We start from the raw sequence: 24,070 nt of genomic DNA on the forward strand, positions 1-24,070 counted from the left end.
AGAAAAACAAGATTAATTGCAATTTTACACATCTGCATTTACGATTGTGCCACGTACATAGTATGCTGTGAGTTAGGCAGCAGGCCATGTTTAGTTTTTCCTTGACAGCTTCCCTGTCATGCTGCAACTGCTGGCTAGAAATAATGACTGCTTTAATCATTGGGAACATGGAACAGGCTTCAATTCAGAGACAGCTGCCATCTTTGAGTACTTCTATCAGGTGATGAAACCTTCTGTTTCATCCTGTTAGTCAGCAAAAGGGAACTATTTGGTCCTAAAATGATATCTTAATGGTACCCACTGCCCATAAAATAAAGTGATAACATCTTCTTACTTATTGCCTAATGATGTTGATAGTGAAAAGTAACTGCCTTATCTTGTTATAATTGCAAACTGCTTCACAAACATTGCAGGTTGCCTGCTGTAGCCATAGCAACTCCTCAAGAGCCATTACCCTGTGGGTAAACCTTGGCGGTCATTGTATTATATGTTTATCAGCTTAGCATTGTGATAATGGGAGACAGTGAGGCATATATTTACTGTACTTAAAGGCCACACAGGCAGTACACTGAAATCGAAAATCAGTCACTGTGTGGACTGTTTGCTCATAGTTTCTGCTAATGTGCCAAACTAAGGCATCATTAGTGCCGCCTCCTCAGAAATCAGACATTCTTTTTTGTGGATCTCAAAATGGTCGGGCATACCAAGGACAGCAGGCTCTTGCCCTGTTGGCCATTTTTTGTATACTGAACAAACGGTTTGCATGTAGACATTATAAAAAGCTTTAGGAAATGCTGCTTGAAACAACACCAGTACTGGGTTAATGTTTGTGGGGAAACGAAAATGAAGGTGGGGTAAAGTTTCCCAGTTTAAGTAGGAAATATGTATGCAGCCGAAATATTTAATAAAAACGTATTTTGCCTGATCAAATCTGTGTTTTGTGTTACTTTATCACAGTAAGGAATTTCAAGCTTAGACACTGCAATGCCTCAGTGGGTCTGTAACGGTCATTTAGAACCTACAAATGATATTCTGACCTGCTGAGCTCTTTCTAGCTGCAGAGAAGGGGCTTTAACTCTTAAAAAAAATTTTGTCTTTACATTTGTAGAATCTAGTTGTGCCATTCTCCATGTTAGTTCTGGCAGGTAACCAACATGGTCATGGACATTACACACATACAGGTTAACTGTTTTAGTCTGCCAGCTCTCACATTTTGGAAAGAGGATTTAAGACTGAATGCAAACATCAGAAAGAAGAAAAAACATCTGACAGGGGCATGGAGACATGCATACAGGAGCACCAGAGGGACTCCTTCTGCAAAGGCCTTCTTAAAGCCATGTTGAAAGACTGAGTAATAACTACCTTAACTTGAGAGCAAGCAGATGCTAAACATATTTCTTACATTTTCTGTGTGATACTGTTTTGACTGTACTAATAGAATTTGTGTCAATGCTGACTTGGGCTGTGGTTACATTCTCTTTTTTTAAACACACATGAAAATGACAAATTAATACAAAGGGAAACAGATTTAATTGTACTAAAAATTCTATGATAAATTATAATTTAACAAGTGCTCATTATTTTACAGTGCTAGATCATTATGCATTTTACATTATCATGCAGATCAGATGCATTATGTTCCCAATTTCTTATATAGTTTATTTTATTTTGAATTAAGTACATTGTTTATATAACATTTAGTGATCTAAAAGAAACATTGCTACACCATGCTAGCTGGTAGTTTATTAAGTTGTAGCATGAATTGGTGGAAAATCTCAGAGAAGCACAACTACCCTAAAAACCTTGAATGTCTGGAGAGCAGACAAGTCTTGATTGTCCTCGTGTTAAAAAAATATTTACATCTTGAGGAGAAATAAACTGAGCAGTGGTAAAGGAAGTTCTGTGATGCGACGGATCTATGATGCCTTCAACCAAAAAAATATTTGTGGCTGAACTGGTTAATAATTCTTTGTACCACAGTCATTTCAGAATATAGTATATATTTGTATATACTGTACGGTGCCCTGCAAAAGGAATGAGATCCTTCCTACAGTATGTACAGTACAGTAGGTGTTAGTGGGGCCAGCAGGGGGGGCTCACCCTGCGGTCCATGTGGGTCCTAATGCCCCAGTATAGTGACGGGGACACTATAGTGTAAACAGGCGCCGTCCTTCGGATGAGACGTAAAACCGAGGTCCTGACTCTCTGTGGTCATTAAAAATCCCAGGGCATTTCTCGAAAAGAGTAGGGGTGTTACCTCGGCGTCCTGGCCAAATTTCTCATTGGCCCTTACCAGTCATGGCCTCTGGCGCACTATGGCTGCCGTCGCATCATCCAGGTGGATGCTGCACATTGGTGGTGGTGGTGGAGGGGAGTCCCCATTACCTGTAAAGTGCTTTGAGTGGAGTGTCCAGAAAAGCGCTATATAAGTGTAAGCAATTATTATTATTATTATTATTATTATTATGTTGTCCTGTATTGTGAAATTACAAAATCATGCATACTGTATATATTTTTAAACTTTAATATTTTATCTAAAACTGGAATGCTGAAATGAATTACTACTATGGGTAAGATTTGTTACAGTAAATTTCACCAAAATAAAATAAAAATAAACTGAAATTTACTGATGGAAAAAAGAAATGCAATATTTTCTGGAATGAAGATACTATAGTTATACTGTAGCTTATGAACTTTCACAAAAAGTTGTCAATTTGTTTTAAGCCCTCTGACCAGCAATACAGCTTGTGCAGTGAGGCATTGCAACTTGCCAATCACACGAAAGCTTGTTAGGTGCACCTTTACCCAACGGGGTCCATGTGGAACAATGCCTGATCAGATCACCTTTAAAAAGGCCTTAATTCAAAGCTTAGGACATTGCAAGAAAAATGCCACACTTAGTCAGTTTTCTGTGCATTCCATAATGCCTCGAATGTTACCCAGAAGCAAGGGAGAGGGCCATTGGCATGCTGCAGGCAGGCATGTCATGTGCCAGTGTTGCCAGACACTATGGAGTAAGCCACTCCACTGTGTCCTGACTGCAAAGAATGTTTCAGCAGACCGCAGGACAGTTGACCGTCCAAGATCTGGTCACCCTCGAGTGACCACACCAGAGCAGGACCAACCCATCAGACTGATCTGAGAGATCGTTTCAGATCTGCCACCCATAATGCTGCTGAAACTGCCAGCAGACACAATGCCCGCATCAGTGATAGGACAGTGAGGCTCCATGCTGCTGGCCTTAGGGCAAGGCAACCTGTCAGAGGCCCTCTGCTCACACCTCCTAGACGTCACACCAGACTGGCATGGGCCACACAGAGGCGGCGATGGACCCGTCAGCAGTGGCATCAGGTCCTCTTCACGGACGAGTCACTCTTCAGCCTGTTCCATGCAGATGAGAGGGCCAGAGTGTGTAGGAGGAGGTGTTGCGTTTCTATTTTTCATCAGTAAATGTTTGTACACAGCAAGTATTCAGAGCAATCCATCCTTTTTTAACTGTTTTGCACAATTCAGTGTCACAGGGGAGCTAGAGCCTATCCCAGAAATCAATGGGCACACGGCAGGATACATCTTGATTGGGACACCAGTCCATCATAGGGTGAAAACACACACACACCAGGGCCAGAATCCTATTGAACTACCAGTATGTCTTTGAGCTATGAGAAGAAACCTGAGTATCCATAGGAAACCCCTGCAGGGAAAGTACTGTATACTGTACAAATTCAAACCCATAAAATCAATAGTTAGTGGAGACACCTTTGGCAACAATTAATTCAGCAAGCCTTTTTGGGTAAGTCTATGTCATTTTGAGCACTGGCTTGATTCAGTTTTTGGCCGTTCTTCTTGGTATATATTCCCAAGCTCTCTGAAGGTGCTGGGGATCAGTTATGGATGGTGGTTTTCAACTCCTTCCATGAATTCTGAATAAGATTCAGATCCGGGACTTTGACTTGGCCACTCCTGGTCATTTCACTTTCGTATTCTTAAACCACTTCAGTATAGCTTTGGCTTATTGTAGCAGGTTTTCCTCTATGATTTGCCAGTACTTTTCTCTAAATATTTTCCCATCGGTCTTGACAATCTTCCCAGTCCCTGCTAATGAGAAGCAGAACAATAACGTTAAGCTGCCACCATTCTTGACAGCAGGGTTGGTGTTGACTGAGTGATGCTTTGTGTTGGATTTGCATCAGATGTAAAGCTTTAGCTTTAGACCAAAACTTTCTTATGTTGTCATATCTTACCACAACACCTTTTGCTACATATTTGCAGCATTGCTGACTAATGAATCTTTTCTACTATCTCAGATATTACTCTTTGTAACTCTTTCAAAGTCACCATTGGCCTCACAGTGACACCCCTTAGCAGTTTTCTCCTTGCCCATCTTCAGCACGAAGGGACAGCCCGATCTAAGTAGTGCCTGGGTGGAATAATACATTCTGCTTTTTGATGATCAATTTCACGGTGCTCAAAGAAGTATGCAATGTTTATTTTTATTTTTTATACCTCTCTCCAGATGTGTACTTTTCTGTAACTATCTCTGAATTGTTTTGGTAGCTTCTTCATCTTCATCATTACATCCTTATTTGAAACTCATTACTGGATCTTAAATAGAGGCAAAATCATGTGAACTATTACTCTTGCGCAAAGACAGAGACTACTCGACTGTGTGCATCTAAATTAATCATGATGTGACCATTTTCATTTATGTTGTCTCTTTACTTCTTTACTTATCTTTTTTCTGTGCACATGTGGAGGAGGTTGTGTATACAACAAATATTAATTGCAACTTCAGTGTCTTAACTGCCAGTGTTAAAAAACAAAACGTGAAAACTGCAAGGTTCTAAATACTTAGGAAGACAGTATAATATCAGAGTTATTAATTTTGATAGTGACTTATTCTTTAATATTTTAAAATTATATCACCTCATTGCTACATTATTTTTTAAATTATTTTAAATGTAAATCAGTATTACTTTGTAAGATACAAATGGCATAGAATGACATACAGTAAATGTGCAAATATTAATTTATTACAGAAGACAAAAAGTCAACATCATGACAACTGAAACATGAGGACATTTTCTATTATCTACTTTGTACAACATACAAAATGGCTAGCTACAGTATTCCATGGTATTCTTTTCCCCTTGCCAGTGAAATAATTTGCAAAGCAATAAAACATTGTAATCACATTCAGCCACAGTGTGCAACTTCTCAGTCCAATGAGAATCCTGGAGAAAACCAGTCAGAACCAACTGCAGTAAAGACAGACCACTCAAATACACAGATAATCTCAGAGAATTCCATCCTGGCAAGTAAAAAGTTAGATTAAAACAGAAAATGTTAGTCTCTTGTTTCTGTTTACACTATTTTCATGCCATATTTATAATTTAGAATTAAATCTTATCATAGGATGTTTAAAAATAAGAGATTAACCACATTTTGTTATACTGTAGTGTATGTTGTAACATAGGTGTTACATATGCACTTCAATAACGTTTAATGAAATCTGTGCCATGGACTAACAAAGGCTAACAAAGGTATTACTGAAATTTTGCAGTTTTCAAACTTAATTTCTCTCTCCTAAAGTAAAAGAATGAAAGGTTGTTACTTACTTTCATGAAGCCACACTTGCTTTTGTATGTTATTTGTTGAAGACAGTGGAGGCGTGGAAACACATCATGGATGTACAATTTCACAGTCTGAGCAATGTCTCCTGTGGTCCCACTTTGAGCTTAGAGCCAGGTTGTTGCGCTACTGTGCAGGCTGTTAGGCTGTAATGCTTTTCATCTCATGGGTTCCCAAAGCACTAATAGAAGCAGTCACAATAGGAGGATTTAACTGTTGTATTATTAATATTTTGCCCAGATATGAAATTACAACATGCAACACATCTCATTTAGTTTGTTCAGTTCCTTCCAGATAGGAAAATCTATCAGGTTCCATTTTTATTCACCGCACACCGATTTGAGTACTTTGCTCCTGTTTACAGCCACTGGCAGCAAATTTAGAATATTGTGCACAATTTTAGTCACAGTGTGTCTCACCACTTTCTTTTGGTGAGGGTGTCGCAGGTCAAAAGGCACCAAAAAAATAATTTTTAAGGCAAACACACAGTAGCACTTCAGAGCAAAAAAAGATGTATTTTAGTGCAAGAAAAAAATGACAAAACCAATTAAAACTTGTCATCACAACCTACTATGTTGCTCTTCAAGTTCTCCCCTTTTTTTCCAACAACTCCCCTTTTAGCTCCTCCCATAGGATCAAACCATTCAGGTTTCTGTATCTTTGACTATATAAGTTGACTATATAAAAACATGATCATTTTGCAGTTTCCTTACACTATACATGATGTTTCAAACATGCTACATTTTATACATTTCAAACATACTATACTTGATACGTGTATACAATGTTTTACCAAAGTTAAACTGCATGCATGGTTTAACTATACTCAGAATTAGTGTCTTCCAGCTCTATAAAACATTTTCCCTCTGGCAAAGTAAAAGACATCTATTTTGTGTTTGTTTTGGTTCTTTGGTCCTTCAAGCGGTAGGTAAGAATTATTTTAAGTTATAAAACTCTCTTCTTTAACTTTGTCTTATATTAATCCACAAAGCAATTAGAACCTATTGTTTGGTGCTCCTGTTCTGCTCCAGCGACTCTTGCATGTGTGAGATATAAGAAATCACTCCCTCTGCCATTTGTGATTTGGATGTCCCTTCCCAACTCTTAAATAACAGGTCTAGTGGTCCTTGCACTGTCATTTCCAGATACTCTGTCTCAATCTTTGCCTACTCACACTTTCAGGAGCTTATATACTCAACCTATCTTAGTAAACTTTCCGTAAGTACAGTACAGTAGGATGTGGACTCATTATTGAAAATGACCTTGTTGTTAAGATAGGCAGTACTAGGCCTCACTGTCCATGAGTATCTTATCCTTTAAGGCTTTGCAATGTGCCAGTGGCTCCACATAATCCAAAAGACAGTACTGTAAATTGGGAAAAGCCCTATTGATATTCTAAAAGCTGTGTATTCCTTGGAGTTGCCTTCCAAAGGTACCTGCCAATAGCCCTTATAAAGATTAAATGTGGTAAAAGTGCCCTATTTTCTTTAGTATAAGTTTAGGATATGCATCAAAACTGGAGATGGTACAGTATTTACTTTTCAGAGCTCAATACAAACTTTTAGAGAGCCATTGCCTTTAGGCACAATTACCATTGGGCTACTATACTCTGAGATGGTTAAATGATATTGAGATCTCTTGTGATTTATATTTCGGCATTAAGAGCCTCTAATAAATCTTGTGATGTTCTATATAATCTTTGTCTAACAGGTTTTGGGTCTTTTAGATTAATAGCATGAGTTAACAGATCCTTCCAGGTCTTCCTTGAGACAACCTTTGCTCACTGTAGATGAGAAAAAAGTTTGTACATCATTAATTTGGCCACCATCTTCGTCATCAATCTGTTGCAGCAGCGTTTGTGAAAGCAAGTCTTTCTCCTTCCACTCTTTGAACAAGTTCACATGACAGATTTGGGATTCCTTGCAGTTATATGGGTGATAGCATAGTGACAAGACCAGTCGTTGTTCAGTTTTATAAGGATCTTGCCACTTAGCAAGGTGCTTATTGGTGGAGGATAGAAAGAGTAAGAGCTTTCTGCCCTTGTTGATAATCTTGGAATTGGTTTCTGTGCCTTTTTAAAGTTGTTGTTCTACCTTACTTCTGTACTGCTTCAGCTGATCTAGCATTTGTAAGACAAACAAATCACTCTGTCATTTGTGATTTGGACTTCTTTTTCCAGCTCTTAAATAGCAGGTCTAGTGATCCTTGTACCGTCATTCCAAATACAAGTTTGAATGGAGAGAAATCTGTTGAGGCTTGTGGTACGTCTCTATATGCAGATAGTAAAAATGGTAGCCCTTTGTCTCAGTCTTCCCCTGTATCTATCTATATGTACAGAAAATGTATTGCTGGTCTTCAATCAATCTAGAGGAGAGTAACCAGATAGTTTCTGGAGCTTATTGGAATGTCCTACAGCAACTGAACCATTTTAGTCTTGAACATAGAAGATTACATAGGAACCTCATGCTATTATTCAAATTTCTTAAAGACAATTACACAGTCAACCCAGTGGATCTCTTCAGGGTGAAGAGTGAAAAACAAACCTGAGAGCACTAGTGGAAACTAAGTGGATGTGCATTTACTGTATGAACCAATAACTGTCTGATTTTCAGTTCTATGTGGTGCATACTATATGTATCAATTTGATTTGAGCTCTTAACAGGTAAAGATGGATATCTAATGATATCAACCATGTACAAATGTATAAGTTTTGGAAGTGCCCAAATAAAATGCAAACCAGCACATGCAGTGTTCTTCTCAGACCAGGTGTTATTCTATCATATCTGTATAGAACATCGTATTTTTACAGTATTTACTATCTTTACTTAAATGTAGTAGTCTTGGGCTTCCAATTACCGATTCTTGCAGCTCCAGATTTTTGTATCATATTGTTGATTTGACTGACAAAGACTAAGGGAGAGTAATCAGCAGTCTAAAATGAAGTGCCAAAAGGTTACGAGTCAAAATTAAATCTAATGAAGTCTGTCATTTTTAAGTCTGAATTTTATGTAGTTTTGGTACCTTCTGCCAAAAAAATAAATAGAAATTGCATCCCCCGTCATTCCTCAGGAAATACATTGACAGATGATTGCTTTTCGTCTTTTCACAAATTAAACATACTGTATCTTCAAAATAGTGTCTGCTGTTCTGAATTTTTGAACTTACTAAATTAATTTGTGGATTAACATTTCCGGAGATTTTGGTGTTTTAGATCAAAGAAAATTTAGAAGTTGTTTCCTTTAGACAGTACTTTTTTGAATTCTTATAGTTTTTCTTGTTGCTTTAAAAAAGGATAATGTCCAAACCAGCTAAATTCAGCCAGAGCTTATCCCGGTTTTTGTACTAGTAAGAATATGACAGATGCCAGTCTCACACAGGGATAACCCCTCAACAATACTAGTCCTGACTTACTGTATACATCTGTGTAGACTGGAGCAATTGGGGTAAAGTACTGTACCTTCATTAAGGTACAACAGCAGTGTCTGGAGCATGTCTGGTCACCAACCTCATCTTAAATCGCTAAACCAGGGCTGCTCCAGCAAGAGGGATGTTTTTCAACTTGCACCCCTACTAATTGCTCACCTGGGCTACTTTGATTAACTCAATAATTGCTGTATTAATTCTGCTGATTATAAATGAAATAATTATTGAACTGATTTGTAGTACAGTTCTTCAAAGAAACAAAATGGGAGGAATGCAGGACAAATAAATCCTGTTTATTAATGTAATAATTTTGAATAACATTTTGAAGGAAAACCTTTATTCTTAAATCAAATTCACAGTGGGTTCCCAAAAGTACAGTATGAAGATCAGGCCTGCAAAACTATGCATCCACTATCTAAATAAATCTTCTTCAAAGTGTTTCCACCGGCCATTGAAAGAGGAGCCATGGCAGCACTAACGTTACAGCAATACAGCATTTATAATTAATAATTATTTTTTCAAATGAATAGTCCATGTTCTGGTCAACACATGCATTTCAGGTGCTAGTGTGTGGGGTGATTTTCTACAGTATGTTCCTTTAAATACACGTGTAGGCTGACTCTGTGCCCTGCATTTAAAAGAGGTTGGAGTTTTTATAATATTCATGTGTTATTTTTATTTGTTCACGTAATAGAACATAAATGGAGCTGCATAGCACTTAGTCCACACCAGATACGGAGGGTGTCTGTATGGCATGCACCATGTTAATGTACTGTATAAAGAAGTGACTACAGGTGCAGTATTTGTATCAAGGCAGTACTCCATATACTCCGCATGCTTTTAAATGGTGTGTGTTAAAAAGAGAATATGTATTGTATTGTACAAATAATTATATATATATGTTTGAACTTTATTACAGCATGTTATACTGTAGGCTGGATAGCTCAGGTCTGTCAAGGACAGGAAAGCACAGAAGCTGTACCCAGTTTATTCTGGAAAACCCTGATAATTAGAGCCATTGTTAGACCTTAGAGATTCACTTTGCCGGAGGTCTGCTTTTTTTTTGAATGAGAAAGGAGTTTCATGCTTTCAATTCAGTATTTTGGGGGGGCTTTTTCTAACATTGATACCTAGTTGTTTTGCCTGTAACCTGTCAAGATCTAGACTGTTTTTGTTAATTAAGATGTTCAGGTTTTGTCTTATGTTTGGCACCTTGAGAAAACAAGCACTTCTTACAGTTCAGTACTGTTTGAGGTCCCACTTCCTTATTTGCACTACTACCAGCTAATGCACTGCTCTCATATTCTTGCCCTGATAGACCAAGCTTTGTGGTACAGGTCTTTGGATGGACAGATTTTACCTTTAACAAATCCAGCAGTCTCAGTAAGTGATACATTTGCTATCATGCAGTGTGACCATCCTGCAGACAAGAGGGAAGTTGTTTCACATGGCTATCATTCTGGGAAGAGTAACAAAATGCAGTATTTGAAAAGGCAGACGCGTGTCAACTTTGAGCAGTCTAAACGTTAAAACCACCTACAGGATTACAGTTTTCCCCTGGATCAGTGGTTGTTCAGTTATGTTTTATTATTCTTCACAGTCCACACTGGACATGCATGACTTGCAGGTTCCACCAATCATTTCTGCTCTACTTCTTACTGGAGTCTACATTTTTGCTGAATTATGAGAGGAAGCAAATATGCTGCTATACTGATCCTGTCTAATAATTGTGTCATGCCCAACCCTACCCCCCCACCCCAGCCGCCATTTTGTACTAGATATAAGAATTCTTGACATCCTTTTTATTTTTGGTTTAAAATAACATCACTCATCAGCAATATGTGCTCTGGCAGCATTAACAGTGCACATCATAGCAGTTTAACGAGCTTTGATCACATCTAAGACATGCAGGGGCTTTCAAAATTTCACATAAGTCCCTGGATTCCATTTCAGCATTGCTCTCCTGCAAGCTGTACACTTTGCGTAGATCCATATTGAGGTGATGGCGGTAGAGTAGCTTTTGCAACTGATGCAGAAAACAAAAAGTAAAAAAAAACATTAAAGTTAGGTTGTTTTCCTGAAGCTTACTGCACTTTGGTTTGTAAAGGAGAATTATTCTTGCAACTTTGTTGTGCCCATGATGATTTTGACAGCCCGATAAAACACTGAATGCACACTGTAAACACAATAGATCTCTTTTGCGGGAGTGCCAATCAACATTTCATATCAACATTAGCATATCAACATTTCATAGAGGTTATGTTGTTATTTTTTTATCCAAGCATTGTTTTCAAAGTGTGATAAAATATTTAGTCCGAATGACGTTTAGACCACATCTTGAGGAGGTAATGAAGTACTGTGACTAATTTACAGAGTAAGAAGGATAGCCCAGGTGAACTAATATGATTTTCTAGCAGCATGTGTCAAATAGAAGTGAACCAAGGGAAAGCATGGCCTTTGAGCAGAACTATTTGCCTTCTATGATGGCAAAGGGACTTTGAAAAGGGATGATTACAGAGTGTGAAAGGGCACTTGTTTGTCTCCAGTATCCCTTCCTCTTCCATTTTCCACTGTGAGTGTCAGGAAAATAGCAGGTCTGGTATCTATTCCTATGGACTGGCTCAGTTTGAATGATACATCTCTTTTACCACTAGTTCTCTCCTCTAGGGAACTGACCTAATTATGCATGAATCACTGAAAAGAACCTGGCACTGCTAATATTATATGTGACTCTGCAATAAATTATGAATTGGCATTTTAGAGGACTTCAGAATTCTAGTTATAGAATGACAGGGTTATTGATGCCCCAAAACATATAGAAAGAAGGTTACCTTAATGCATAGGGTAACATTGCTGCTTATAAATGGATCATTGGTTATATATATAATATATATAACTATATCATTGCTAGATTGTATATAGGCTGTGGCAAATCTTGGGAGTGTTTTTTTGTTAAATACTGACTAATGCAATGATTCAATACTTGACTATTCTGAAAAAAATAAACAGAGGATTTTGTAAAATATACAGTAGGCTAACATAAGGTGTGGAAATGTCACTTAAGTATTTTTAAAGCTTTCTTAAATTCAGTCTTTTTTAAATGGATGTATTTATTTATTGATGGAAAACCCCCACCAATGCCTGTTCTACATCTAAACGGTTTGTGTATATTGTAGAGTAGATGTACAGTAACTCACATCCGTCATGTCTAATATTTTCAAGTTTAAATGATCTTATGTTAAATTTGAATCACTTGGTGATGTGTTTTATGACATTAAGGTAACAAAAAACAGTAAAAACTAGGCAGCATAGCCATAGTGCAAATGTACGCAGGTTGCAAAATTGGAAAAAAAAATGCTATTAAAATTAAAATTAAACTTTTGCATATCATAAAGCAGTTGAAGTGGCATGCTGGTGCAGTGGTCAGGATTGCTAGCTTGCAGTGCTGGGGCCCTGGGTTCAATTCATGGCTTGGAGGTGCTATCTGCACACTGTAGTTTGTATGTTTTCCCACTGTTCATGTGGGATTGTGCAGTCCTGTATTGCACCTGTTGCTTGCCTGGATAGGGTCCGTCTCCCCTGTATTGGATAAAGCAGTCAGAAAATGGATGAATGGATAAAGTAGTTATTTGTATCTTTAATTTGTTTGGCATTAATTCTATTATGAATAAAAGTTTTGTTGTAATAGGCTAAAAGAAAAACAAGAATTATGATATTAGCAGGTGTTCTCCTTCCCCTTTGCTTGAGTCTCAGGGACAGGTGTTATTGATGACTGGTCATCCTCTGGATTTGCAAAAATGGTTTTAGACTCAACATCCTTTCTTAAATAGTCTTTGGTCCTTACTCTACACTCCTCCAGATAATACAGAAGCAAATGCCCCAAACTTCAGCATTCTCCTTCCCTTTACTTTTTGTGGAGTGGACAGCCAAGCCTTCTTCTTCTGTGGGTAGAAACACAAGACTGCCATATCCCTCCTCCTCTGAATGCTGTCCAGGACAAGCAATAGCTTCAGGTTCAGGTTGGGCTACATTGGTATATTCTCTGACCCTGGCAACAGGAGTTTCATCTTTGGGAGCTCTGGGTACAAAGGCTGCCATATCTCCCTCTCTTCTGGGGACTCTTGGGACACAACCACCTCTTTCAGTTAAAAGTTGTCCACAGCTATTTTCTCACTCAGCTTCTAGGTTTCCAGCTTGACAGTTTTCAGCTGCCCCTGATATTTTGTCACAATGATCCTTTGCACAAGCTTCCACTGCTGTACACGCCTCTAAAATTCCTTGCCTTTGGTTGCAGGAGGTCAGTAAGGTGTCCTGAGACTCCTCTGTCTCTTGGAGCAAAACATATAGGTGAGTTAATTCTCTTCTGGACTGACTGAGAATGGCCTGTGTTTTCGGAGAATTTCTGAACCCAGTTGTTTCGCTTTGCATTAATGGGAGTCTGAGGGGAAATCATGTGAAGAGCCTTTCTCGTCTGCTTCTGCCACTGCCTCAGCTGGTGTTCAACAAAACCCTTTATGGTATGAGTAGAACTTGACTTCTCTTTGCGCTTCTTCTGGTGACTAGCCTCCTATCCTGGATTTCCAGTCCTTCCTTCTCCTCCTTTTTCCCCACCCTGGGGACTTTTGCAATCACCTCAACCACCCCTGACAGGGCCATGGGGCACTTTGGTTCCACTAAAGGTACCTCCCTTAGCATATTATATCATGCATATTATAGACCAAAGGATTGGGGAAGTAGCTGGAGCTGCGACCAAACTCAGCATACAGTAGCTGCCTATCAATGTCCTTCTGAGTTCACTCCTCCTAGTGGTAAGAAGGGTCCCTGTACCATTCAAACCATTCCCCAGCGGTCTGTGGCTGTGTTCCACTCGATGAACTACACCATTGCTTCTGTCTTTATTTTCCAACCCCCCCTAGGGTTTTAAAGAGAGCTCAGGTCTTGCATTATTAGTTCCACCTGTCACTTAAAGAAGTCCACATGTGTTTGAGTTTCCATTCAAGATGCAGAATTTTCAGAAAAAAAAAACTAGTGTAGCACCCCTTGTTTACCTTACCAGGGCACTATCCTGAACAAGCCCCCAAGTGGCACAGACACCACCCTTTGCCAAGGAGATTCCAGGTATTATAGCTTACAAATATTCACAATGAAAGTTCTGTTACGGTGTGGGAATTTTTGTTTAGGAGGAGCAGATACTGTATTGCCCTCAAAAGATTCTAAAGAGACGTTCCCTGACGGTTACCTTACCTAACCCATTCTAACTGCACTGTGGAAGTCCTATACAGTATATACAGTAACTGACGCCACTAATTAATCTCATGTATAAAAGTGGAAATAACCCTTAACCAGAGATCTAATAATTAAATAATCATCACCCTGTGAGCCTGTTTACAAGGGATAGAGACGATTTGGCAGCCTCTAGTGGCAGTTCTGTTATTACAGTCCCTTCAAAGATTGGCCTGATATGATAACCAATACTAATAAAATAGTTTTTAACTGGTTAAAGAAAATGTTTTTTATATATTTGCCAAGTAGATGATGCATGAAATTCACTACAACCCTTCAGAATCCAGCCAGGTTCTGTTTTGTTGGGGACAATTACATTACAGTTTGCATTGTAATGCACTATAAGAAGTTCTACTGGGATGAATGACCTGCCTGAAATGGTAAATTTTCAAATGTTCTGATGCTGGCTCATGAACCAGGGCATTAACCACTGTTTGTTCCACCTCATCTTTTTATGTCTTCTAAAAATACTACCTCAGTGGTTCCGCTGTTGTGACCTGATTGCTAGCTTTGAAGACAATGTCACATCTTGGTCGATTTTCCTGTAAAACACATCTAAGAGCATAATAATATTGCTCAGGTATCAGTTCTGGAATAGAAAAAAAAGGGATAAATCATTATGCTAAAATAGTATGTTATACTTTTTCCTTGAAAAAGACACGATTCTTAAGTTTTTAATGTTGCCAAGCAACAGCATCAGTATAAACAGCCATATAAGGATGCGTCTGTTTTTATCTCATCTGTGTTTTCCAGAGCAGACTTGCTCCCTGTTAACAAGGATTAGGGGCTTGTTATGCCTGAAAGCAAGCTAGTGTGCAGAACTCATGAAGACGAGGGGGTGGAGGGAAGAGAGAAACAGTGAAAGAAGTAGGGTTAAAAGAAGGAGGGTATATGAAACTAGAACAGAAGGTCTGCTGTGTCCCTTTTCCTTTATTTGGCTTTACTCACCTATGCTATCAGCTCTTCAGAAATCTTCCTCCTAGTTAGTGTCCATCGGGGGCAAGTATGGCGATATTCACCCCTGTGTTGGGCTCTTGTAATATTCAGCAGTTTGTCTGGTGCCTAGCAACAGGGATTGAGGATGTCCTTTTCACTTCCCTCCCTCGACATACTGTAATCCCTTCACACTTCCTCCTGCAGATCTGAAATGAAAACGAGCAAATAGCTACTGTATACTGGCAGTATTCTTTCTCAGCTCAAAATCAGTTGTTTTCCAAGCAAACTTGCACTCCAATACTTCAGCACCATCTGACTCTTTGATCAGTTCTTATAGCTATTTGAGTTAGTCAATTCAGTGCCAGTAGCCATGTCACCCTGCAACTTACAATTGGCAACCCACTGAAGCTAAGCAGGTGTGAGCCTGGTCAGTACCTGGATGGGAGACCTCCTGGGAAAAACTAAGGTTGCTGCTGGAAGAGGTGTTAGTGAGGTCAGCAAGGGGCGCTCACCCTGCGGTCTATGTGGGTCCTGTGCCGACAAGTGGACCCTGCTGATGCGGGATTAACGCTAGGATGAGAGAGAATTAGTCAATTCACTTAAGTCAGAGATGTTTTAGATGACAATCAGTAGTGACACTGATATTTTTTTTTGCTGCTACTCTCAGGTGTAACATTTGAAGAAGAAAGTCATAACTGCTTCATCCTTCAAAGGTCTCTCCTGGAAAACTTTTGTTTCCAAACTGGAAAAGTAGTCTATAGGAAGATCTCAGAACTAATTAAACAAATAAAAGGATAATTTCCCTAAATATACTTTTAAGGACTTTTTTTTTTACTTGATTGCTATTTTATGATTGTGATCATTGAACACATGATTATAATTATATTGGAAGAAAAAGCTCATAAGTATGATCTTATTGCATATATTGTAAAACATAGTAGTGAAAATTACACTTTTTGTGTCTAACATGGTGGCATGGCAGTTAGTACTGCAGTCTCCCAAGTTCTTTGATTCTGGCCTGGGGTACTTTGGGGTTCTTTAAAAGCAAGATTAGAGAAACATATAGACCCAGAGAACATTAGTCCATTTCCCATACACTTCACTTAGTAATGATCTAAATGGTATATGGCCATGAGCTGCTTACAGTGTCTGCAAATACACATCTTGTATTTTTTTTGGAGTGAATGTGCAATAACTAAGGGGAAAAAAGCAAACAGTACTGTGCTGCAGATGTATTGAATGTGAAAGGAAAGTGTGAGAAGTCATTTTCCAAGTGTGGTACAAACCTAAGCAGCAGTGACTGTATATGAAATTAGCATCTTTTTTTTTAAAAAAAGCCTTTTTTAGCTGGAAATCTTTCAAATATGACAAGCCGGGTTTGTACAATTTGCACCGTAACAGCATCATCCAGTGTACTTACGCTGCTATCGATCTTTTTCTGTTTCTTAAGGTCTCTAGGCCTTGTCACAGGAGAGTCTTTGCAGCAAGATATTCACCAAATGACTTAAGGCAGCCTGCTTAATTTGCATCTCAAACGTATCTAAATAAGGTGGCCTGCATGACCTTGACCTATTTAGAATTGTCACAGGGCCTTCTCCTAGGAAATTGCTTGTAGCACAGTGTCTGTTGAACAACTCAAACTAGTTTCTCCTCATTGAACGCAAGATTGCATTTGTATGGAAATTTTACAAAAGATGTATTTGCAAGATGCCATATTTTTTTCCATTTTGTTCTGGAGTGCAGCCAAGCGATATCATTGTGTGATCGGATTCAGTCAAATGCTTTTCAGAGATCATGCCGCTCAGCCACGGATCATGTACAGCCATCTGAGAACTGTTTTGCATGACTGATAAAGTGATCCGAGAGCGATGTGTTTTGAGTTTACTTCTAAAACTTCCAGTTGCTTTGTACCAATTCAGAGGTTATCTAGCAAAGCTGTACTCTTGGATGTTCTTGATCACTCTTATGTACAAACCCAGTAGCATTTAAATCACTGTCAAGTTTACAGGGCTAACAAGCGAAAATATTAACATATCCAGTGTAATCGGGCAGTATTCTGGAAAAGCAGTAAAAGAGACAGTACGAACCAAAGAAGAAGTAATGTTATGATGCAAAGCAATTAAATTAAACTATAAATATATACAGTACATCTGAATAAATTCTGAAGTTGAAAATAGGATATTGTGCAAAAGGGTTCTGAGATATAATTAAATCGTTGCACTGGGGCAGCATGGTGGCATAAAGGTTAGCATTGCTGCCTCGCAGTGTTGGGGACCTGTGTTCAATTCCTGGACCTTGAGTGCTATCTATGTGGAGTTTGCATGTTCTCCCCGTGTTTGTATGCGTTTCTTCCAGGTGCTCTGGTAGCCTAGTACAGTCCAAAGACATACTGGAAGGTTAATTGGCTTCTGGGAAATTTGGCCTTGTGTGAGTGTGTAACTGTGTCTATGGGTGCCCTGAAAAGGGCTGTTTCCTCATCCAGGGTGTATCCTGTCTTCTGCCTGCCAAAGGAATTGAGAAATTCAACACAGCAGATTTCTATGAACAGTGAAAGCCGAAGCAGAAGTCGCAAGTGGAGATGACATGGAATTGCATTTAAAACAAAGAAAAGGAGGCTATTCTTAACCAAAAGGGTAGTGGGTATATGAAACAAGCTGATAAGCTGGCTTCTTTCAAGAAACAGATGGATGAGATCCTTGGATAAATTAAGATAAGATTACTTTATTAGCCATATACAATTTCTTGCATTACAAATTTGTCTTTTCACATACCCCAGCTTGCTCTCCATGAGACACACAAACAGGGAGAGAAGTTTGGGGTCAGAGCACAGGGTAAGCCATTGTACAGCACCCCTGGAGCAGTTGGGGTTAAGGGCCTAGCTCAGGGGCCCAACAGAGTAGGATTCCTCTGCCGGCCACGGGATTCGAACCGACAACCTTCCGGCCACAGGCACAGATCCTTAGCCACTGCTCCACACTCTAACTACCAAACAAGCTAGATGGACAGAATGGCCACGTGTTGTTTGTAAACTTTCTAATGTTCTATGGATGACCTACTCACCATACTTGAATCCCATCAAACAATTGTTTTGGGCTGGGACAATAGATGATATGTGGGGCTCAGAGACAATGAACAGGCACATGCTTATACAGGCTCCACAAGAAGAATGGCACAGCATCTCACAACACTGTATCTGCAGCCTGTTGCAAAGCATGCATCATGGATTGTCAGCTTGTACTGCAGCTAGACTTTCAAAGCACGCCCCCTGTCGAACAACCCTGTTAACCAAAACTGATAACTGTGAATCTGTTGCAGTTTTAATGTGTTCCAAGATGTTTAGAAATGGTGTGTTAAGTCATTTTTACCACCCACCACTGGTAAAAAATATCAAATGATGAACTTGCAATAGTAATCGTGTGTCAATTAATATGTGTGAAGCAAACTGCTGTTTAGTGTTCTTAAAAACGATGACGTGTAGGTCTGAAATGCAATGTGTTTGGTGTGTATTTGTAATCTATTAGTTATAATGGGCTTTAATTTTTGTTTTTGAAGAGATCACTGCCACTGAATACTTTTCAAGATCGTCTTGTATAATTTAATGTTTGCAAATTTCATTCCACATATAACCTGATAATTAACAAATATACCTCTAGTCTTAAGGTGAGTTGCACTTTTTCCTTTCTTTGAAGCAAACAAGTTGGTAAATCAGGCTTAATGATGTACCCTTTGTGTTATGGACTTTTGTAGCTCAATTTAGGGAACTCCCCCCACCCCACAAATTAGAAAAACAAATCAACAAACACACTGAGTCACATTTTAAGGCAACAGTGTTGTCCATGTTCCCAATTACATCCATTTTTTTTCAGCACGGATCAGATGAGGCTCAATAATTTGAGTTTATTTTCAATCGGGTGTACTGTACCTTAAAAAATCAACCGAATCTCAGTGACATTACTGAGGATTTCTCTGTCCCAAAGAGCAGAAAGAAACACATATAGAATAACAGTTGTTCTACAGTAAAACATCTTAATTACATTATTTATATTGTTTTCATTTTGAGACTTAAATGTGACCTCAGAGCTGCTTTGTTTTAATTAAAGGTTTCTTGTATTGTTAATAGCCTTTGTATCATAATTTTGATTTTGTTTTAAAATGGGGAAAAGGGGATGTCTAAATTGTACAGAACAACAGAAGTGTTAATCTGGTGCTTGGAAAGACGGTATTAGTTATTTTCTGATAAGGCACTTAAGGCAAGATAGTGCAATGCGGATTATTTCTGCTACTAGTGGTATTTCTATTTTTAAAAACAATTTAAATAGCCAAATTTAAACTGGTTCTGATAAAATGATGAGTCTGTAGTAGATGTAACCATATAACATCCATTGACAGTTTTACTGGGATTTGTTAGGTTATTGGTGTGTTAGGAATAATTTAATTAAATATTTTCGTACACTGCAGCAAACGGCTTCAACTTTTAAATAGACGAAATGTATAAAAAAACATTTACAGGCTGTAAATGGGTTTATACCTGTTTGAAAGGATTCAGCCTTTGAGAAGCAGAGCTATGCTTTGTAATTACAGAGGCTGTTGTTTCTAGAATAAGCTTAGAGATTAAAGGTTTTCCTAGTCCCTTTTTGCTCATATCAGCAAAATGAAAATGCAAAGAGACACTGAAATTAGGCGTAAGTTTAATTGAAAGTGTTGTGCCTTACCTGTACTGAAAACTGGCCTGAAAACAGACAAATCACAGAAATATACAGTAAGCTCTGCAAGTTATTCTATAAACCTACTAAATTTCTACTTGTGATACTAAGTACCTTCTCATTGGGATGATTACCACAGTTTGTTAATCAGCATTCATCATGGTACATGGTACATGTGACATACTGTAGCAGATTTTAATCGGATGGTATTCATTTCTTATTTAACTGATTACAGTGAAATTTGAGTTAAAGTGTCTACAGTGTATTGGAAGGTTTTTGTGTTATTCCTTTCCTGGAGTTTAGCAAATGGCTCATGAAATTATAATTATCTTGGCCTGCTCTGAAAGAAAATGAAATTAGCTATTAGAGCATCTTCAGTCTTTTGTATTAAACTCTTCAGGTGAAGCCTTGAACTTGTTATTTTCTTTTAAATTAACATTCTGAAAGTTGTGAACAAAACCAGTATTCATTATTGTTAAATAGCCATATCAGTTTCTTTGTGAATAAGCAAAAACAAACTTAAATGCTATTAAAAAAATGTAGATTTTGCTTGTAAATGCACTTATTTTATGAATTGTGGAAATACAGGTCTTTCCTAGTGTAATAGTGTAAAAATCAGAGCAACCTACCAAAGAATAACACTGTAGTCTAGCAGTTTACTTACTAAGCATTGCCCAATACATCATTCTCAGCTGCATGACTGTATCTGTGAAAATGCAGGATATTAGCCATATTGGAGGACTGATAAACCCAATTATGTTTTTTTGTACTTTTAATTTTAGAGAGGCAGACTATTATAACTGTATACTGTTTGCTGTATAAGTATCTAGTTCGCCAGCAGCCATATCACTCTGCAACTCACAACTAGCAACCCACTGAAGCTAAGCAGGTGTGAGCCTGGTCAGTACCTGGATGGGAGACCTCCTGGGAAAAACTAAGCTTGCTGCTGGAAGAGGTGTTAGTGGGGCCAGCAGGGGGCACTCACCCTGTGGTCCATGTGGGTCCTAATGCCCCAGTATAGCGACGGGGACACTATACTGTAAACAGGTGCCGTCCTTCAGATGAGACATAAAACCGAGGTCCTGGCTCTCTGTGGTCATTAGAAATCCCAGGGTGTTTCTCGAAAAGAGTAGGAGTGTCACCCCAGCATCCTGGCCAAATTTCCCATTGGCCCTTACCAATCATGGCCTCCTAATAATACACCTCTATGAATTGGATTCATTACTCTGCTCTCCTCCCCACTGATAGCTGATGTGTGGTGAGCGTTCTGGCGCACTATGGCTACCGCCGCATCATCCAGGTGGATGGTGCACATTGGTGGTGGTGGAGGGGAGTCCCCATTACCTGTAAAGCGCTTTAAATGGAGTGTCCAGAAAAGCACTATATAAGTGTAAGCAATTATTATTATTATTATCTACTGTATATAAATTCCCTTAAAGAATTAAAGTCTCTCTATATCAAGCATGTGGTTGAGCCCCTGGTACCTGCTGTCTTCCAATTAGATGGCCAGTAAGATACAGAGGAGGAGACAGAGATTGTACAGTGTGATACAATTGGTAAGAGGCAAGAACAGCAAAAAGCAATGACTACTCTATTTACTGTAGTCTTTGATACCCATAAGCAGTGAAACACAAATTGTAGAAATTGTAAGCAAAACATGTCTAACATTCTTTCATAATTAATCTTCTGTAGTAAAATGGGCAGTAGATAGGAACACACTTAAAAATGTGAAAGATTTAATGTATTTATCTCCATTTTCAGTCTGCAGTCTTATTGATAATGTGGAAATATACATTCCGGCAAATTGATACTGTAAATTATAATGCTTCACATTTTACAGTAGCTGTTCCTTTTTGTTGACTGAGAGTTAAACACATTAGTGGAGCAAATAATACAGGCCAAATGTGTTTGTTGATGCAGTAAAGGAAGATTAAGGACAGATTGTGTTTATTGGTATTCAATGTGAATTAGACTTAGGTTCTATATTTTCGCACACATCATGATTTACTGAATTGCTTTACATATCTGGGGTCTAAGTGGATTGAGTCTGGTTGCTACATTGTGTTTAATACATATCCATCCATTTTCTAAGGCGCTTATCCAGTACAGGGTTGCAGGAAGGAGTTGGAACCTAACCCAACAAGCAACAGATGCAAGGCAAAATACACCCTGGATGGGAAGCCAGTTTATTGCAGGACACACAGACACAGACACGCACACTCACATTTTACAGAAGCCAACTAACCTACCAGCTCGTCTTTGGACTGTGGGAGGAAACTGGAGCACCCGAAGCAAACCCATGCAAACACAGGGAGAACATAACAACTCCATGCAGACAGCAGACAAGGAATTGAACCCAGAACCCCTGCTCTGCGAGACAGCAATGCTAACTACTGCACCACAGTGCCAACCATGTTTAATTCACATAAGATCCATAAATGCAGAACAGATAGAAGAGTGACTGATTGGCTTTGTATCTTATATCTTGGACCATTAAGACTGCAATGCCATTTCACTAGCTTAATAACACAAATAATAATTGCTTACACTTATATAGCCCTTTTCTGGACACTCCACTCAAAGCACTTTACAGGTAATGGGGACTCCCCTCCACCACCTCCAATGTGTAGCATCCACCTGGATGATGCGACTGCAGCCATAGTGCGCCAGAACGCTCACCAGTGGGGAGGAGAGCAAAGTAATGAATCCAATTCATAGATGGGAATTGGATTGGGTAAAGGCCAATGGGAAATTTGGCCAAGATGCCGAGGTAACACCCCTACTCTTTTCGAGAAACACCCTGGGATTTTTAACGATGACAGAGAGTCAGGACCTCAGTTTTACATCTCATCCAAAGGACGGCACCCTTTTACAGTATAGTGTCCCCATCACTATACTGGGGCATTAGGACCCACACGGACTGCAGGGTGAGTACCCCCTGCTGGCCCCACTAACACCTCTTCCAGCAGCAACCTTAGTTTTTCCCAGGAGGTCTCCCATTCAGGTACTGACCAGGCTCATATCTGCTGAGCTTCAGTGAGTTGCCAGTTGTGAGTTGCAGAGTGACATGGCTGCTGGCCGAATGTGAACAAATACATAGCAGAATGGGAAAAGAAAATAGAATAGACCATTTGAATTTTGCACCAAAAGTATTGATTTTGATTTTCACAGAAGTAGTAGAAATCCCCACTTTCTCTTGATTGTATTGGTGTTGAAATACAAACATCATCCTGGTGATATGGAAATCTTATGGGTGCTATAATTTAATTAGAGCTGGAGCTGTAGGTAATGAGCTCTAAAAAATACTCTAGCACTGCATATTAGAAGGAGATTAAAACCGATGAATGCATTTGATCTCTGGGTTTATTTTAAACTGCTTTACTTTCCATATTGATAGGTTACTCAGAAAATCTGCATGGAATATATATTTTTAGAGGCATTTAAAATCATTTTCTTGCTTAAGGGGTACATTTGATTGGAATGTAAATTAAAACAAATTACATGCCTAAAGGATTTTTTTTACATTCTGGCTATATTCTTTTACAAGTGGATTTAAAATCCAAATTAGTTGTGCAATATTTTTTTTTTCACAATGCCTTTTAAAACTTACTCCCTCTAGGCAACATAAAGGAATTAGGATACCCCAAATTGCACTTAATCAAATAAAGTTGTGTTATATTGTACTGCTGATATTTTGGGGATGATGATGGCTATCCAGCCAAACATTTCAGGCTGATGTCTTTGAAATTCTAAATCAATTCTAAAGCAAGGCTGGATGAGCTCTTTTGATCAATTAGCAACATAAGAAGGGGCTTCCTCTTGTTTTTAATCTTATGGTCCTTTACTGTTGTTAGTAACAGTGTCACCTTTAACCAGAGTAAGACAGGTGACAAAACTGGGTAGTTCAATTATGTCTAGACAAAGTAATAGAGGAGGCGGAAAATGTGGAAAAGTGTATCTTTTTTAGACCTCGCCATAGTACTGTAACTTTTTGAAGTATTAAACTACTACTCCCAGGGAGTTATGGGTAAAAAGGTGTTTAGTTAAATTTTCTTTGTATGTGATGAACTTCAATAACTGTATGAATGCCTTTTAAA

At 38.7% G+C, this 24,070-nt stretch overlaps 1 protein-coding gene across 1 annotated transcript in view; it reads left to right on the forward strand.

Annotated features, from left to right (window-relative positions):
- Positions 1-24,070, forward strand: part of cacna1c (calcium voltage-gated channel subunit alpha1 C) — a 414,391-nt gene that overhangs the window by 92,311 nt on the left and 298,010 nt on the right. The window lies entirely within an intron of this gene.

Source organism: Atractosteus spatula, chromosome 8 (assembly GCF_055471065.1).
Source record: "Atractosteus spatula isolate fAtrSpa1 chromosome 8, fAtrSpa1.hap1, whole genome shotgun sequence".
Classification (NCBI taxonomy): Eukaryota; Metazoa; Chordata; class Actinopteri; order Semionotiformes; family Lepisosteidae; genus Atractosteus; species Atractosteus spatula.